The sequence below is a fragment of the Sus scrofa genome, chromosome 2 (assembly GCF_000003025.6).
Source record: "Sus scrofa isolate TJ Tabasco breed Duroc chromosome 2, Sscrofa11.1, whole genome shotgun sequence".
Classification (NCBI taxonomy): domain Eukaryota; kingdom Metazoa; phylum Chordata; class Mammalia; order Artiodactyla; family Suidae; genus Sus; species Sus scrofa.
The window spans coordinates 145404474-145420801 of record NC_010444.4 but is presented as its reverse complement, the minus strand read 5'-3'; the positions used below and the strand labels follow the sequence as shown (position 1 = coordinate 145420801).

The following is a 16328-nucleotide window of genomic DNA, read 5'->3' as shown; positions in this document are numbered from 1 at the left end:
ACGTGATTTGACTCCAGTTATCTCCCAGCCGTGATGCCCCTTACCTGTACTGCACTCTCAGTGGTGATACGTGGCTGTCCTTACCTAGCTAAGCAGATGGGGCCATGGACCTCAGCATCACTTCTGCCCCACACCATGGCGTTTCTCCATGGAACCCTTGGTTTTCAGCTCTGCCTCCTTATGAAGATGGACTGAAATAGGCAGTTTCCCATATTATACACGGCTTTAGGCAAATTAGATAATCTAATTATCCCAAAGTACATCCCATGACCAAAAAGATGTGGGCAATAGGAGGCTTATGTTGGTGGCCATTACGTTCATGTTTCCTCGTTTCTTTTAAAAAGAGAAGTGATGAAAGGATTTGGATGAGCTTGTTCAATAAGAACAACATTGACCATGAAACTAGTGGTCAGTATGTGTTAAGTACAGATGTACTAGGCCTTGAACTGAGCACTTTACATGCAGTTATCTTAGTTAACTTTTCCAACACTGCGGTAAAGTATTATCTCCATGATAAAGACAAGTATGATAAAGACTCAAAAGTCTTAGATGATGTGATCAGAGACTCACAACTATTTCAGGCCAGGACAGAGGGGTTCATGGCTTTGCAGGTAACACACACGAGTAAAATGGGCCACGAAGGGGTCGCAGCAAATGCCAGAGCACGTGCAGGGGAGGATTCTCACCTCCACCGCTCGAGGCTGTGCACAAGTGTGTACCCAGGTCTTCTGATTTTTTTCAAGTCAGTCATCTGAGTATTGTTGATATGAAGTCTCCTTAATTTATTTATTTAGTCTTTTTAGGACCGTACGCATGGCATATGGAGGTTCCCAGGCTAGGGGTCGAATCAGAGCTGCAGCTGCCAGCCTACACCACAGCTCACAGCAACGCTGGATCCTTAACCCACTGAGGAAGGCCAGGTACTAGTCAGACACTGGTTGGATTCTTTTGTGCCGAGCCACAGTGGGAACTCCCAAGTCTCCTAATTTTAAAATGTCGGTGTCTATTTATTTCAGATGTGTTTCTTCGAACATTCCAAGTATCCAGTGATCATATCTGTGGGCCGAGGGTGGCCTGGCCTTCCAGGCTGCCCCTCCATGACCTAGAGCCTCTGCCCTTAGCTCTCAGACTACTGGACCCCCAATGCCTACTTAGGTCGTCTCTGCAAATGGCCATTTCCAGACCTGCCACTCCTTAGATCTGCATCTTCCTCTGCCTTCAGGACGTGGAACCTCATTCTCAGAACTCTCCCTTCCTACGAGCCGACTTCCCCTGCTCTGGCCACAAGACCGACGAATGTTTGCATCCGCAAAGGTACCAGCGCCAACTTTTTATTGAAAGAAATAGATGATGCCGTTGAGGGCTCCTTGCCTTTTTACTTGGGAGAGATTAAACAGATATACTTTCAGGGGCAGAATTCCTCCCAAATTTGAGAACTGTGACCATATGTGCGGTGCCCTCAAATTTTTCATTTTGCCGAAAGCCATCTGCCTCTTGTTATCCTGATGTGCCCAGTCCTGATGGCAGGGCTGTAGCATGAAAATTGGTTCCATCTAGGTTTCCATCTCAGTATCCAAAAACTTGTTTCAATTGACAGGTTCTCCCTTTAGAGTTTTTCCCTACGACAGCTGGGCTCCTGGCGTGCCTAATCTTCACCCCATCTTTAGCCAAAGAAGAAGAGGAAAGTTCCACAGGCTTAAAAAGGCTGAGCAGCAACACTTCATGCATTTGTTCTCCTTCCCACTCATGTTTATTAATATCTGGGCAGAAATGTGACAATGGAAGTTTTGATGAGCGCAAGGAGGGTGGCTGCAGCAAGTGAGCACTCTCAGTTTAATATGGTACCAACCGTGTGGGCTGTGCTGAAAAACAAGGACCACAGGCCCTCGATCTATTTGTAGGTAAGGATTTAGACCCTGAATCCAGTTTGCACAAAATGACTAAATGCTGGTTTGAATTAGCAAATAAGCTACAAAACAATGTAGAAAGCTAAGAGCTGTGATGAAACTTTACTTTAAGCTTGGCCTGTGGATTTATAAATGTCATTTCTCTTTTGAAAGGAAGAGTTCTTTGGTAGATAGGTATATGCTCTTTGGAAGTAGGATTTTAGTGTGTGGATTTTTTTTTTTTAATTTTATGGCTCTATGTGTATGTTCTCAGGACAGGGATTATAACTGAGCCACAGCAGTGACCTACACCACAGCCAGGGCAACACCAGATCCTTTAACCCACTGATCTGGGCCAGGGATCGAACCTGTGCTTTTGCAGAGAAACGAGCTGCTGCAGTCAGATTCTTAACCCACTGCACCACAGCAGGAATGCCAGTGGATTCTTAAAACTACTGTAGAATTGGGAGAGATACACTAGTTAACTGGAGTTAGAAATACTCTAGTTAGGATGAAAGTATCAGTCCATACATTTCCACACCCTTTTTCCTCCTCTCCCTGTGCAAAACAGTTTGGACATTGCCTAGTCTTCCCTTCTTCATCTTCCATGGAGGGCCCTTCCATTGGTGATGCTAAATTAGGATACTGGATGAAAGAAGAAAACAAAAAAGCTCAGAGGAAATCTCACTCTCTAGAGAACCCTAAGCAGTGAGGAAAGACCTCCTGGGAGTCCTTTGTGTTGGAAGGCAGACCGTGGAAGAAGGAAGAGTTGTTAGAGAACCCTAAGCAGTAGAGGAAAGACCTCCTGAGAGTCCTTCGTGTTGGAAGGCTCCTGAGAGTCCTTCGTTTGGAAGGCAGACCGTGGAAGAAGGAAGAGTTGTTAATCCAGGGAGTTACAGAGGCTGAGTGGAGCAGATGAGGAGAGACATGGCTCTGGAGAGGAAGAGATGTTCCACAGGAGAGAACAGAGGATTTTAACAGCAGTGCCATTTATGTTACTTGAAAGGTGCACAACTTATTAGAACTCCTGTTTGAATGAGAGCACTTTGAATTTCAAGTTCTTCGTGGACTGATCCACATGGGCTGTGGCTTTTGTAGGGTTACAGCTCTTGGTAACATTGCCTGTCTACCCTCCTCTCCTCTCTGTTGGGTCTTCTACTTATTTCCAAAGAGACAGAAATACTTAACACAGAAGCACAAACACGTGTGACTTTATTTTCTCAGCCAAGGGTCAGGGGCCCTTTCAGTAAATATAACACTATTCCCAGACTTCAGAGTAATTGGCCTTTGGGAAGTCAGGGGTCAGCGTTTGGTGGTGACCTCAAGGATTTTACTGTGACTGTTTCAGGGAGACAGACACCTTTGTGACTCTTTAAACCTCTTAGTCATCCATTTACTCAATATTTACTGACTGATTATCATGGAGTAGGAACATGTCCTTGGTTCTGAGGATACAGTAGTTAATACCCTTCTCATAGAACCTGCATTCCTGCATTTCTTTCCACACATATCTTTTTTTTTTTTTTTGCTTTTTTGCCTTTTTGCTATTTCTTTGGGCTGCTCCTGCGGCATATGGAGGTTCCCAGGCTAGGGGTCGAATTGGAGCTGTAGCCACTGGCTTACGCCAGAGCCACAGCAACGCCAGATCCGAGCCGCGTCTGCAACCTACACCACAGCTCACAGCAACGCCGGATCGTTAACCCAATGAGTAAGGGCAGGGACCGAACCCGCAACCTCATGGTTCCCAGTCGGATTCGTTAACCACTGCGCCACGAGGGGAACTCCGCACACACATATCTTTTCTAAAGAAAGTGTTCCCATTAGGTGCACAAAGCATTGTGAGTGGCAGGTTATAAACTTGATATTTAAGTAACTGGGAAAATTAAATCATATCTCAGAATCCCCATGCTAGAATTCTAGGCAAATAAGGATTATACCAAATATTTCCTTCTTTATCCATCTGAAAATAATTAAAGCAAAAGGAATTAAAAACATTTAGCTCCACTAAACAGAGCCTGGCATACTTCAGTGAAGAGGATGCAGACGTGGAGCTGTAGGTCAGTGATGTGAGCTGAGGTGCCTCAGGCCAGAGCTGGGTTGCAGCTGAGTCCCTGTGCGTTGGGCAAGTTGCATAACCTAGGTCTTTCATCACCGATAATATGGGGTTAATAATAGCAACTACCTCTTTAGAGGTTTTGTGGGGCTGAAATGAAGTAATACTTGCAAAGTGTTTAGCTCGGTGTGTGTCAGAGAGTGTGCATTCAATTATCAGTATTATCTACTATCATTGTTTTGTTTCTTTGCCGTCAAAGAATGGGCTGGAGGAATTCAGATCCTAGCAAGGCAAGACTGTCTTCACAAAGTAGATGAAAAGATTTTGGATGACAAAGACTCACTGACAAGAGACGTCGTACACTGAGCAACTCAGTGATCTGCAAGGGGGTGGCAGGTCTGTGCAAGATTTAGAACAGTTAGCACACCCTCAGAATAAGAGCAGAGGCTGGGTTTCCTCACACGGCATGTGCCTTTGTGTCCCTGTGTGTCTCTACATAACCAGCAAAATTACTTTCTGTTAACCACAGCTCGCTCTCTGACTACAAATGACAACTTGAACAAACTTGCCTCACCGCAGAGGCAGCGAGACTCCAGCAATACTAGTTCTGTGGTCCAAGAGCTGTTTCCAACTCTTAAGCTCTGAGAAGGTTCCCCTGATGGAACAAATTATGATCTGATTGACATGGGCAAACAATGCAAAATGCCAGCGTCAAGCCAGCAGAGTGATTTGCTAAGCAGGGGCCTCATTAAAGGAAGACATCTCTACACTCTAGAGTCTTTCCAGTGCTTGGATCAACATCTAGGCTTTCAAACAAAATATTCTCTAGTCGTGTTTTCTTGATGGGACAAGGAGGGCATCAGTTATCTAATCTCCAAACTTGTCTCCACATTTTTGATGGAAATATTGCTGGGTTTTAAATGATCAGGCAGGTGGTTATACTGAATGATCTCTAAGATTGTCTAATTCTGATATTCTACATTAAATTGGGGTTTCATCTTATTCATCGCAGTGATGGTCTCTTTCATTTGGTGACAGAATTTGTCTTCATGCTCCGTGTAGTTCCGCATAACTACCGGGAAGCAGGATGGTGCGGTGGAAGGAGCACAAAGGAAAGCAGGCAGACCTGGGTTCAAATCCTGGTTCCTCCATATCCATTTCCTCCTATGTACAATAACATCCATCCATCCGGCAGTGAGGCTCTGAGGATTCAGGATCATCTCTCTACATTCACTGAATACTGACTATTGCTCTGATTTACTGCTTAGAGTCTCCCCCCATCTCTGCATCAGCTTCTGTCTTATCTCTTCTTGAAAGGTTCTTTTTAATGGTAGTATTATCAAACAGACCATGTACAGCCCTGGTTGTTACAGTGCTCTTTTGAAGTGAAACCGCCTGGTTCTACTACTGACTAGCATTTTAACTTTGGAATCATTTTTTAACTTCTGGTGCCTCAATTCCCTTATGTAGAAAATGAGGACAATAACAAAAACTACTTCAAAGGGTTGTCACTGGATAAAATGTGTACCCCATGCAGAGCGCTATTACTATTTTTTATTAGTATTTGAAAATTGTCTAACGCTAGATCAGCATAAAGTAGGAAGGAGAGACGGCACCTGGGGTGTGGCGCATGAGAGAAGAAAGAAAAGTGAAAAACCTGCTTCCTCTGGGTCTTGCACAGTCTGAGTGGCAGAAGCAGAGGGTGGGAGGCTCGCCCTGAGTTCCCAGGGCCTCAGCTCCCCGCACGGTGAGTTCCTTAAGGCACAAATTATGCCTTACTTATATCCTCAGTGACTAGCTCAAAGAAACACTCAGGAAAAGTTGTTGGAATAAACACATCTAAGACAGAAAACAGCTTTTTGAGTTATTGCCAGGCTGTCAAGCCCTCTGACTTATTTGGCCACCTGGACAATTACAAACTGGTACCACACACAGTAACCTAAAGCCCTTTACAGATTGTCGGCAGGGGATCTAGAACCACAGCTGCTGGTTTCAGGTGATTTGTAGGATACTCTTCAAGGGCATTAAAATACTTGGAAAGGCCTGACCGAACAGGACATCTGGTCAACTTAATTAAGCATGCGTTGTTGGACCTGGTTCAACACGAGTAACCCAATCCCCTTGCAGCAAAAATTCCTGTAGATCTTCTTTTTTTGGCAGCAGGGTGTCCTCCCTAAAGTTTGCTCATGTGACCTCTCAAAATCCATTTCTCTCCTGTGATGCATTCATTGACCTCCTCCAGTGAGAAAAAATGATATCCCTATGGCTCGAAGAGGTTCCCCCCCCTCTCGTTTAGCGTGAGTCATCTGTTTCTTGTTGCTGGTAGAGCACTTCCAGTGTTCATGCCCAAAACACCCCTGTAAAGAAGGCAGTAGGTATAAAAATAAACCCTTCGGAAGCAGAAATGGATCACTGGGTAGCTTCCCAGCTGCTCCAAAGCCCTGTTCTCATCCCGTGGAGAGCTAACCCACCAGCTAACCATCCCATAGAGAGCTGTTCAGAATGTCAGCTCTGAACTCAGGCTGCCTTAGTTCACTCCCTTGCTCCACTCTCATCACCTGGGGCACATTTTTCCGTGTACTTTGTCCGCGTTTTTCCATGTTTCCATTTTCTCTCTGTAAAAAGGGGGTAAGAATAGTACCTACCTCATAAAATTCGGTGAGGCTTTAATGTGTTAATTCAAGTAAAGCGTTTTGGACAGTATCTGGCTCATGATAAGGGTGCAATGAAAACCACCTAGAATTTTAATTTCTGAGCCCAACGTGAATTCTCAGCATTGAATGCATGTGTGAGTGAATAAAAAATGGAGCCACATTTCTTGCCGAATGGAGAGTAAAAGTCTATGATGGTGGAGTTCCCTTTGTGGCTCAGTGGGTTAAGAACCCAGAGTTGTCTCTGTGAGGATGTAGGTTCCATCGCTGACCTCCCTTAGCGGGTTAGAGCTCTAGCATTGCCATAAGCTTCAGTGTAGGTCACAGAAGTGGCTCAGACCTGGTGTTTCCCTGGCTGTGGTGTAGGCCGGCAGCTGCAGTTCCAATTTGACCCCTAGCCTCGGAACCTCCATGTGCAGCAGGTGTGGCCCTAAAAAAACAAAAAATAAAAATCTATGATGGCCTTAGCACTCAGGCTGCTTTGGGTTCTTCCCTTGTGACCTGGTTATTCACAATTGTCAGAGGCCAGTTTTGAGAAGGGAATTCATCTCTGTTTACATTCAACAAAAATATTACCCCCCCACCAACTCCTAAGTGAATTAAAATATTCCGTTTTCATGTCTTGGCTATTGTGACTAATATACGGCACAAACGAGCCTTTCCACAGAAAAGAAAATCGTGGTCTTGGAGAACAGACTTGTGGTTGCCAAGGAGGAGGAAGAGGGAATGGGATGGACTGGGAATTTGGGGTTAGTAGATGCAAACTATTGCATGTGGAGTGGATAGGCAGTGAGATCCTGCTGTGTAGCACTGGGAACTATGTCTAATCACTTATGATGGAGCATGATAATGTGAAAAAAAAGAATGTATTCATGCATGTGTAACTGGGTCATCATGCTGTACAGTAGAAAATTAACAGAACACTGTAAACCAGCTATAATGAAAAAAATAAAAATCATTACTTAATGAAAAAACATTCCATTTTCATTCACCTTACCTCTGAATCATTGTCTTTTTTCCCTTGACAAGAAAGATTGATTCTTCAAGGTAGGATTTAGAAAGAAAGAGGAGGTAAGTACTGTGACACCTTAATTCTTGTTTTAAAATATGTCCTTAGATAATGCACCCTTGCTTTCTTGCCTTGGCACCCAGAAGTTGACTGGCATGGAGCTGCCTTCTTAATGGAGAGTGCTGAGCTGTCAGCTTGCCAGTGTGGCTTAGGCTGCCCTCCCTTCTTACTTTTAGTTGCAAATGAAGTACATTTCTGGAAACTATTCACCATGTATTGACATCTGTGAATGGAGATGGAAAAAAAAAAAAAAAACGTAAAAAGACGATAGAATCATTACCTGCAGAGTACACTATGCTGATCTGAGGTTTTGCAGATTACAGTATGACGATCTGAGATTTTGCAGAAGAGAAAAAGAGAATTGCGTTCTCTAACTTTGTCTAGGTCTTTCTGATTTTACATTTTTCCTCCTTAGAAGAGAACTGGCAAGAGTGTTTGATCATTAATGATGGATTCAAAAGCACTTGGCATCCGCTATCATTTGTGTTTCTCAATCACGTCAGGTGGCAGAGGTGAGCCACCTGCATTTTCCTGGGGTTCTGTGGCCACGTGCATCAAGAAATAAGGAAAAGAGGAAGTTGATGCTGAAACATCTGCTGAAAGTTTCCAACAGCAGTATTGGATGGAGAAGAGAGCACAGAAATTCCTACCGCTGTTTTCCACAAGGACAATCTGATACATTCACTTTGTTCAGGCCACAAGGAGGCGCAGGGGAGAAGAGCAATGAGGCTCTTTTGATGCAGGTCTTTCCCCTGGCAAAGAAGCCCACCGTCAAAGAATACAGTATGGCTCTCTCTACCCTGAGCGGTTTGGCAGACACATTTTGTAACGAGTGATGGTGCCAGCAGTTTGTAGCAACCTCCACCACAGCAAATCAGCTGTGATATTAAAAAGAAAAACAGCCTGGCAATGTGGAAATTATCCCATCCAGCAGTATTTCCCAAACAAGAGGCTTGATTTTGCTGTCCAAGTGAAAGTGACAGAACTGATTAATCCTTTATCCCAAATATCATTCTCCTCCGTCAAATTTTGGTTGTTTATTTTTTAATCTTTTATATAAAAAGGCAACAGTGTGACTATTTAAGTAGCTCAAGTGAAGCCTTGGCAATTGCATAGTAAAATTACGCCAGCCAAAATTTAGTTTCCTCTCTTAAAGAGAAGAAAATGGGTCATGCAAGGTAAAGACACTTATTGTCCCCTGAACTTTCTTGATTGGTTCAATCTATGGTGAAACCACTTTCTTTTCTGCTATAATAACTCACAGCCATCTGGGTTATTTAATCTGTACAGACAACTGGTCCATATACTTTTAGACCTAACATGGATTTTTTTTTTTAAATTTGCAACCTACAAAGTTGAAATTAACAAGAGAATTTCCAGCTCTTTTTTCATTTTGTGCCACTTCACCCCATGAGGAGCATCAGGAAAAGCGGGGACAGGGAAGAAGTTTGCACCTGTAGCTGTTGAGCACTTGAACTGGCTTCAGCCGTTTCTGATGGGAAAACTTCACGGGTCTGGCCCTTGGTGCTCAGATATGTAGGAGCTCCGTAAGCCAGGGTTTCTTCCTCCTTGGAACCATCAAAAGAACAGAAGCTTGAAGAGGCCAGTCCATCCAAAGACCACTGAGCTCTTGATCTCGTCCCTAGAACTTTCTAAGTAAGAATAGAGAGTCACAGCTAATGTCATGCTACTCTATCAAACAACTAACTAATCGTTCAGCCTTGGACACTAACTAACAGAGTTTCTGGGTTGGTGAACACCCCAGCATGCTCGGAGAGTGGCTTGCCTTGAGAGGGCTTGGAAGCTCTGCATCCCACCTCTGTCTCATCCGTTTGGCCAACCCTGAGCTCTTATCTACCCACACACCCTCTGCACACCTTGCCTAATGCATCTCTTCTATTTGGCTGTTTCTGAGTTGTATCTTTTATAATATAAATGGTAAGTGCAAGTTAAGTGTTTTCCTGAGTTCTATGAGCCATTCTAGTGAATCATCAAACCTGAACGGAATCTGGGGACCCTCAAATTTGTAGGCAGCCAGGCAGAGTGCAGGTAGCCTTGGCACCCTATTTGCAGCTGGTATCTAAAGAAGTCTTGTGGCTTGAACCATTAACCTGTGGGGTTTGTGCTAATTCTGAATAGGTGGTGTCAGAATTAAACTGAATTGTAGGATCGCAATATGCCTGCATAACAACCTCGAATCAACTTAGTCCTCAGTATTGTCGCCAGCCAATATGAGTGAGGTCATTTGGCAACTCTACGTTTTTCTAAAGCGAGGGTTGGGGATAGGCTACTTGTCTAGTGATCGTTGTGCTGAGTGGGAGGAACATGAGCGATTTCCACACCTATAAGATAAGCATTACATCGGTACCTACCGCATGAGGTTGATGCGGGAATTGAATGGGATGAAACAAGTGATGTTCTCAGTGTGGTGTCTGGCACAAGAAGCTCTCAGCAAACCATACTGACGACTACCGGTTTTGAGTCGTTATGGTATGCCAAACACTCCTGGAACTTTACAAACAGATTGAAGGGCTTATGACAGTCCTATGAGGTGTTGTTATATCTATTAAACAGTAAGGAAAAGAACAAATGGTAACTAAAGGTCAGATGACCTGGTAGCACCTTATGATATAATCAACAGTCAGTTAAGAGACCCACTGTGGCTTGATGCTCCATGGATATGGACTCTGGGTTCTGACACCCTGTGATGTCATCTCAGCTTTTCTACTTAGCATCCAGGTGACCTTGGGCAAATAGCTTAACTTTACTGTATCTTAATTTTCTTATCTGGAAAATGGGGCTAATAATCATAGCTAATACAGCCTTTGTGAAGGCAATTTTATAATATAAATGAGACCTATTTAGCCCACAAGGAGCTAATACTCCAGTTCAAAACATGCTACTTATTTTGCATCCCTGGCCATTCCACTTACTAGCCAGGTGACTTTAGGCCAGTCCCTTAGCCTCTTAGGCTTGGTGTCTTCATCTGTAATAGGTTGAATATCTAAGGAGCTGATTTGGCAAGCATTTAATAAATAAACAAGCACCTGTGTAGATATGAGCTTTCATAACTGACCAGGTCAAGCAGGAAACAGGACGTAGTAGACTGAGATCAGAGTCAGGAAAGGCACTGAAGGCTCTGAGGAGGGAGAGGGTGGGCTTTGAGTTAGGGTCAGAGAGTAAGTCTGAGTTGAGCCTCAAATTCAGTTCAATGCAGCATTTAGTGTGGCAGGCTCCGTACCAGGCTCTAGGGACATGAGCCATGCTAGCCATCTGGAGAAGCAGTCTGTCTGTCAGGATAGTTGGCTTAGGAAGCATCTAACTATGACGGCGTACCAGATGTTGCACTTTCTCTATAGAGAAAGGCAAACAATGAGGAGACGGTGAGTAAGAAAGATGGGAGCAGTGGCCTGTACCTGGGGGAATGGCAGAACCGCAGAGGAGGCAAAGGAGGAAACTGGGTAAAGACAATGGTTATCGATCCACTAGGTCACCACACTCTTAGAACACAGATGCCTGCAAACCTGAAAGGCGACGTCGTAAAAAGTTTGAGGGTCGTTTGGAAGGGGTGTCAATAAAATCATAGGTATCCTGTCCTTCCCTATAACTGCAAATGCAAGTTATTGGGTCAACTGTAACTGCAGGGTCCCAGGTAATCCTTGCTTTCTCAACTATAACTTAGCTAAGATAGTCTGGGTTCCAAGCTAAGACCTTCCAGCTCCGCCTTGCATTTCTGTATTAGGTAAGACCTTTTTTGGCAAGTGACAGAACCCAACGCAAACTAAATTAAGCAAAAAAAGGGAATTGATTATTTCACTTCAATGAAAATCCCAAATCCTTAATTTTCACTGAAAATTAAGGTAGATCTTGGCCTCAGACTAGATAACCACATGCTTACCTTCCCTCCTCTTTGTTTAGTTCAGCCTTTCTCCCTGTTGGCTTTTTTTCTCAGGCCTCTTCCCATTAGCAGCCCCCAAGAGAGTTGCTTTTTAGTTCCTGCAAAAGTTGCCAGGGTATTTTCATTAGCTTGGCTTGGGCATCTGATCATCCCTGAACCAGTCACCATGGCTAGAGAAATGGCATGTTATTGATCACAGTTGGCAGGGCATAGCCCAGAAGTCACTGGGTAAGATCAATGTTATTCAAACTAAATGAACGGAGACTAGGGGAAATGATGGGCTCAGAAAAAATGTCATCCACTACAATGCCCTCTAAAGGAAGAAGGAATCAGAAGAGGAAAGAGCAAAAGAGAGAAGAAGGTAAGGAGATGAGGAGATGGAAGGAGAGCAAAACCAATATTTCCAGATCAATCAACTCAGTTATAGATCCGCAATTGCTCTCATGATGGATGGACTTCTTCTGACATTTAAAGTTATTTTATTCCCCATTAAAAAAAATCTAAGCCTTTTATAACTTTCTTACCCTCTTCTTCTTGGTTTTCGTAGAGAATCTATTAAACAACGAAAAAAATATTTGAGGAAAAATATTTTATGAAGAGGTTTCTTTTGTACCTAGAATAGCAGAGGCTGTGTGTGATTTGTACTCTTGAGTGTATTGCTTTTGGTTCTTAAAGCTGTATCAATTCAAACCTCCTGGGGTATTTCTACTAAAGAGTAATAGCAGTGGATTATTCAGATGCTCAGCACTGGGTACTCTGACCTAGAGTTTGGTTTCTCTCTCTCTTCTTTCTCTCTCTGTCTCTCTCTCTTTCTCCCTCTCTCTCTCTGTCTGTCTCTGCCATTAAGTAGTGATGTGAACATATGTTTACACAGAAGCTGAGAGTGTTTTCTTAATCAGACCCAAAGATCCTAGGACACGTAGCTTTTTGTCCCTTTGAAAAAGACAACATTTGGACATGATATCAGTTTTTCTCCATGTGCCCAACCTTTTCTTCTTTTTATTTTATTTTTAATGGTTGATTTTGATTCTTCAATTCACCTTTTCCAAGACAGGTACCAGACAGCATGAAAGCCTCAAAAAGTAGAACTGTACAGCACACCGTGACCTTTTTTCCACACCTTTCCTTCCACTGTAACTGTTATTTAAAATAGCCTCGGCCCCAAGACTGGATAGCTGTCGACAACAGTTACCTCCACTCTCCTTGCATTTTTGATGATAGGAATTTAATGTGCCATCAAGTCCCAAAGCCCTATTTTCTGCCCACTATCTTAAAACTCAAAGCATTAAGATTTAGTAACTGGAAGGGGCTAAGAACCCTTCCCATGTGAATCTACAGAAAAAGGAGGTATCTACAACCCCCAAAGCCTCAAAACCTTAGGCTTAATTAACCATTGGAGTCCCCCTCCACACCCAGCTCACTCAGATGCATGATACTTTGTAAGTTGTGCAGCTCCTTTCAGCTTGTGGGAAATTTCTGATGTCTGTCCTGTGGTCACATGTGACCCTGGCTGACATATGCCTGTGAACTCAGCTTCTCTATGAGCACTCTAGGCGGTTGTGGCCAAAATTTATTTCTCCTGAATTGCATCATTGCACTTCTTCACTCCATAAGTGCTTGCAGAACAAAGAGAAGCTGAGCTGAAGGAACAACCCCAGAACAAACCCCACAAGACAGTATTTTGACAGCTTGAGAGCTGCCAGGGGGCCCGTCATGTGGGCAGCCTTCAGATGGGTTGTCTAGACACCTGGCCATCCAAGCTGCCATTTTCCCCTGATTCCTGGTGGATTCTGAATTCTTTATTTATAACCCAAAGAAACTTTCACACACACACACACACACACATACACACACACACACCAGAAAAAAGAGGGAAACCTTTCTAAATGGGTTAATATTTTTACCCAGTCATCACATTTCCTGCATAAGGAGAGGAGGGTTTAAACATCTTGTTTGAGAAAGACACTGCAGCTGTGCAAATACAGTCTGCCTGAACATTAATCCATCTGTCAGGTGAGATTCCCTTCTTCAAAGAGCAAGAATTCCAAGTGAAATGGATTATTGTCTGTGCTAGAAGAATTCTCAGCTATGCCAAGCTGAGTTGTAATGATGTCTATTCAGGATCTTCTGGGTATTTGGATTCTGGTTTTCATGGGAAACAATAGATATTCCCATCTAGTCACTTAGCCCATGAGTTTCAGCATTGTATGTAATTCCAGTCCACTCAGTGAAGGGTCCCTTAATGATTAGAGGCATCTTTCCTTTATTCAAAAATATTGGGTGCATGTTGTGTGCCAGCCATGGTGCTGAGAGCTAAGGAAACAAGGACAAATAAGAACACTTACCTCGCAGGAACTTGCATTCTATGTGAAGAACAGGTATTACAACACGGTATGATAGTGCTTTGTGAATCAAGGTAAACTCATATCCAGAAGGGGGGATGGGATCCACTTTGTTCTGGGAAGTGGGTTTCCAGAAGGTTTCTCAGAAAAGAGGATACCTGAGCCTGAGGATTGAGGAACAAGTGGGAATGGGATCCACTTTGTTCTGGGAAGTGGGTTTCCAGAAGGTTTCTCAGAAAAGAGGATACCTGAGCCTGAGGATTGAGGAACAAGTGGGAATGGTGAGGGGCAGGAATTCCAGGCAGAGGAACCACCACATTCAAAGTCATTGAGATACAAAAGAAGTGGGCAAAGGGCACTCTTAGTCCCTGGAAATGGCTTCGCAGAGGGAGCACATGGCAAGCATAATAGAAGCCAAAGTAGGCAGGGCTTCTGAATCATTCTAAGAACTGGAGCCAGTAAAGTCTTTTCCATCAGAGGGGTGGTTTGAACAGGTCTGTCTTTCTGAAAATTTTCTTCTGTCTCTAGCATGGGAGACAGCAAGTCACATACTTATTTTCTTATCAAATAATTAATACTTTATATAGTGTCTCTTTTTATTAGTCAGATATGGCACATGTATGCTACAGTCCCCCCTTTTCCTATAGCCAGGAGGGATGTTCCTAATCAGTTTTAATATCTTTCTCCCTAAACTTGGATGCAGACTAAAACTCTTCTTTCAACCCTAATATTCGAGCATCCACTATCAACTGCTTGGAGTTGACATTGAGTTGTGTCATGTTCTCAACCCCTAGCCTCTTGCTTGCAGGTCTCATCACTCTACAGAGCCTTTGAATATCTGTCTTCATCCTATACTGGCCGTATCTTCAGCATAAGGCAACTTGTTCCCAGCACAGCAACCCCTCCCCCCTTACCTTTCACTCTCAGTATTGCCGCCTCTGGTTCTTAGCTTTCTCTGGGATGAGGGTCCAGGGTTCTTTATGTTTCCTCAATCCAGGAGACATGTATCAAGCTCTCCATTGTCTTCTGAGCACTGACTGGCCTGGGTCAAGGTGAGAGGGAAGCACCCATGCACTCCTGACATGGGTTAGATTTTCTGCAAGTTGATTCTGAGACAGAATTTAGTGTGGAGATTGATTCTTAAGAGGTACTTGTGGGATCAGTACCTGTGGTGGGGAAGAGATAGAAGCAGGTGCACATTGGAGAAGTAGAACAGGTATGGGGTCCAAGGACATCCTCAGCCTAGCCCCGAGGGAACTCTAGAGCTCTAATAGCCCTGGGAGTCACCCACAGATGAATGGCCCATCCTTCATACCCCACCTATGTCAGCCATTGGACATGGGACCCAGGAAGGGGTATCCTTGGATGGGGAAGTTCTCTGCACCTGAGACAGACTCAGAGAAATCCCTTGTCCTTCTTCTAGCCTTTCCTGCCTCCACAGCTTTTCAGAACTGGAGGAGAGTGCTCACTAAGGCTGTTAAAGTTGGTTTTAGAATTTCTTAGCCTGCTCCAAAGAAGAGCTTTAATTAAGATTTTGGTTAATCCATGCCTTTTTCTTTTAGGTTTTGGGTATTAGCTAAAAATTAACACACAGAGTTCCATGTTACTATCCTGTCACACACGGTAACATACTACAGTCAATGGATGATAATGTTTGAGTGCTAATGGCCATGACTTGTATCCTCTACCCTCCTTGGCATAGCAGTTAAGATCTTTGCTGTGATCATTTGATATGCCCTTGTTTAGGGTTTAGAAAATAGGGCCATGGTATACAAAAGTCTGGACACATAAATGGAAGCCCAAAACATTTGGTGCTGACTCAGTGACTTCTACTTTAGAGAATGTAATTGAGCTTTGAGCCTCCGAAAGGCTTCTGAGAGGGGCCTCATTACAGATAACTTCAGCTCTCCTTTTGTGCCAGTGACAGTTTATCCTAATCTTGAAGGGAGCCTCTCTCCCCCTTTCAGTTCTCAGGATGATGAAACAAATCAAACTCTTCTCTTTAGCTCTTTCTGCTGGTTTCTCTGAATGTAGCATCTTATGGTGGCTATCATAAAAAGCCATTGTTCAAGATCAGATTTAGTTGCAATTTTCCTTCCAAGCTGGGGGAATAAAGAATGGAACTAAAAGACATGATACCAGGAGATTGGTAGGTTGGTGACCATTTTCAAGATCTGGATTTAAAGTCAGCAAGCTGGTGTTTGAGGTTCAGGTTCTGAAATGACCTTAGATATGTTACTTCTTCACACTCCTTTTCTGTGCTTCCCTTATCAATAAAATGAAGACATTGGATGACTTCTTATTGTGTCCAAAATGTTCCTTAGTTCCATGTATGGAGTTTCCTGAGAAATAGTATCTCTGCATGGGTCAGAACACTAAAATTAAGAGGCAGGCAGAGAAATAAGGCCTAGCAACAAATATTGGGAAGC

General features: G+C 43.5%; 1 long non-coding RNA gene across 1 annotated transcript in view; it reads left to right on the top strand.

The window, feature by feature from the left end:
* Positions 1 to 3380, top strand: part of LOC110259527 — a 185226-nt gene extending 181846 nt beyond the window's left edge. Inside the window, exon 3 of the long non-coding RNA XR_002341966.1 lies at positions 1017 to 3380. This is a non-coding gene — a long non-coding RNA (uncharacterized LOC110259527). The remainder of the gene's footprint in view (positions 1 to 1016) is intronic.